The 3,408-nt window shown below is 38.5% G+C and overlaps 1 long non-coding RNA gene across 1 annotated transcript; it reads left to right on the top strand.

Moving 5' to 3' along the window:
• The first annotated feature begins 216 nt into the window (after positions 1-216).
• LOC127318373 (uncharacterized) lies at positions 217-3,094 on the top strand. Its single transcript, XR_007861793.2, has 4 exons — positions 217-478; positions 564-735; positions 1,787-1,847; positions 2,876-3,094. It is a non-coding gene; the product is annotated as an uncharacterized lncRNA (long non-coding RNA).
• Positions 3,095-3,408: the final 314 nt, after the last annotated feature.

Here is a 3,408-nt window from a genome sequence, read left to right as displayed (position 1 = left end):
CCAAGCGGCCAGGCCCAGCCGGACCGACCGGCAGCCATCGATCGAATCCACAGTCACCGAACGAACGACCCTAATCCCGTATTTGTCAAATCTATCTCCACTTAAACCTCCTTTTCTTGAGCTACACAACTCCGATTTCAGATCCGTTTGTTTTTACGCGTTCCTAACTTCGAGCCCCACCTTTTCCACCGACGGTCTATATAAAGTCTCCAACAGACCGCAGTTTCGTTTTCCCTTTTCTCTTCTCGAAATCCTACATCAACGAAATCTTAACTCGTTGATTTGACCACCAAAACTACCTCGAATCACCTCGGGCTCTACATGAAAGTTGTAGATCTCGTCGAGATATTTCAATCCCGACCAATCTCATCTCTTTTCATCCACCATAAACGGATAATTTCGCATCGCAAGGTGTCAGACCTGACAAAGGGAATTTTCAATTAGTTCGTGCTCATTCCACGAAATCCAAATTCCTTTGGTGAGTATGTAGATCTGATCATCCTCTACAACTTTCATGTTGAAAGTTTTTCGATTTGACGTACGGATTTATCGCTCATCTACAGATCTATTTCGAGTCAACCGGAGCCAAATCGAGTTTCAAAACGATCTCGAATCGTCACGACTTCAACACGGAAGTTGTTCCTCTCGTCAAGATCTTTTCATTGCCGCAAGTTTCACCTTGTTTCGTTCACCGAGCAAGGAGAAAATCATGTTACAAGATTCAGATCTTATAAGGTATAACTCAGATCTCGTCAAACACATTAATCCGTTGTGAAAAGTAATTTGTGCGTTAGATAGATCTATTAATTCTATACAATTTTGATGAAGAAAGTTTTTCCATCTGAGCAAATTTTTCTGTCAACTTTATGACATCATCATGATATCAGCATAGTCAACTCAGTCAGGTCAAAGTCAAACTGCATCAATACGATTATGATACGGTTAAGCGATCTGATCAATGCAGATACCAAGAAGATACAGTCAGCAGTTAACTGTACAGTCAGCAGTCAACTATACAGTACAGTCAGCGTCTCAGTCAAACTCGGTCAAACTAATTTTAAATGTAAATTTTAAATATCAGATTATGTGTCTAACTTAGAAATTCATTATAAAATCGTCCAGAGGTCCAAAATTTACAAATTTTATATCGTTGGAAAGCTTATAACATGTAGAATCCAAATATGCAAGAATACTGTATATGTTATGTATTAGTTTTCGAATCATAATTCAAATGATTTAATTAATCCTTTTTCACTATAAAAATTATATCAAATAATCTACTAGTCCAAATTTAACAAATTTGTACTTTCTGGAATCCTCAGATCATGTACTTCAACTTGGCATAGGAGTTGTACAACTTTGACACGTGCACAAACTTGCTTTAGTAAAATCTATACAAATCAGTAATTTGACGATAATTCAAATTCTATAAATTATTTTTGAATAATTCCAATTGGTCTAATCTTGTACTACTGTAACCTATCCAGAGAAGTCAAGTTCATATTTTTACAACCCATAATGCTTGCTGTAGCTAATTAATATGGTTGTATATGTAAAGTAAATACTCGATTAATGGTTTTCTAAATCAAATTAAATGTCCAGAATACTTTATTAACATTGCACATATCAGAGAGCACCTAATACAACATATACACACTACCTCTCTTGTGAAATAAATTGGTGCATAGCATGCATGCATGTCTATGATTGTTCATATCGAATGTTGTTTGATTTTGTTGTTGTTGTTGAATGGTGTGTTTATGTTGTGCTATATTTTATATTATAGTTCGTACGGAGAGGCACGTATTTTGATTAAGAGAAGTGAACGCGCTACGACTACCAAAAAGGCAAGTGACACTCAAATCCTACTTATTTTAATTATGCATTAGTGTTTTGAAACTAGCATGCATGGTAGGATTTTGTTTTCAAAGTAAAGTATTATGCTATGCTTAGCAAACCCTAGTAGTGTGTAGCCACTCCTGAACCTATTGCTAGGATACTGTATTTCTGCTCTGCAACATCAAATGCCAAATGTTGTTTCATTGTTTCGATTGTGATGGTTTGAAAAGTGAAAATTAACAACCCTTAATGAATCACATGGGTGGATTGTTTGAGTGGTGGGTGGCTGCTCAGGGCTCCGATCCCTGGGGATGGACCAGTGGACGGGTGGGTGCCTGAGAGTGTGCGGTTGAATAGGGGTTGCCACCCAGGATTAAAGAGATTGTTATGTCGCCCTTGTTTTAGATAGCTTCCAGTGCAACCACAATACATTATGGGCTCTGTCTTAGCTAAGTACTTAGTGGGAAACCTCGCCTAGGGTACCGCCAGTGGGTGGAGTTTCAGGGTACGGGCGGATCCGGTAGGTAGAGGGGCTACTAAAGAAAGGCTTCGTGGTGACCTTGTTCTGGCCTTAATGAAGATGAAGAATTTTGGCAAAAAGGCTTGGTTGCGAATTGTGGGTAAAGAGCGCAACCTCTCGAGAGTTAAACCTAAGATCTTAGCCGTGTCCCCGGTTATGGACAATTTGAGCTTCTAGGCAAGGAATGTACGGAAGAATCTCATCATTGTTTTATGAATGTATTTAAAATTTTGTATCAACCTTTGAAAACTCATGGGAGATGTAACCATGTGATTGTTCTAAAACCCATGGAGGATTTATCCATGGTGTGATTTCATAATGTCATTCAGAGATTTTCAAAATGTTTTGTTTTAAATAAAATGTAGGATAAAATTGGCTTTATGCAAATTTGCCTAAACTCCACTTGCCAAATATCATGTAGATAGTCATGCCCAAAACATCCACCATATAAGTGTCATTTGCTAGTACATCATTGTACTGACCTCCATTCGTGGGGCTGCATATTCAAACGTGCAGGATTTTCTGAGGAGAAGTACGTGGTAGGATCTCGAGTCTACATTCCAACATGACTGCCTGTGGCACATGAAGATGATGAAGGCTCATTGCTGATTTACTTTCCGCTGTGTTTATTCTGAGCTAGTCCATGTGACTATGCAATTTGTAAGGTTTTATTGTACCCTCTGGATCAACGATGTAGTAATTTGATACTATTGCAATGATTACTATATTTTGTAATGTGTGTGCTATCAGTGATCCCGGGAATAGCACTATACACAGGTATCTTGCCTTTATTAAAAGGTAGGGTGCTTACACGGAGTGACAGAAACCTAAACCCCCGTTGGTATATCGATGCAGGAGGGATAGCAGGATCTCAGAGTTTAAGGTTGTGGTTAGATTTATCTTAATTACTTTCTTGTAGTTGCGGATGCTTGCAAGGGGTATAATCACAAGTATGTATTAGTCCTAGGAAGGGCGGTACATTAGCACAGGTTCACCCACACAACACTTATCAAAACAATGAAGATTAATTAGTCGTATGTAGCGAAAGC

This window comes from Lolium perenne, chromosome 3 (genome assembly GCF_019359855.2).
Source record: "Lolium perenne isolate Kyuss_39 chromosome 3, Kyuss_2.0, whole genome shotgun sequence".
Classification (NCBI taxonomy): Eukaryota; Viridiplantae; Streptophyta; class Magnoliopsida; order Poales; family Poaceae; genus Lolium; species Lolium perenne.
This window is presented reverse-complemented; position numbering and strand designations above follow the sequence as displayed.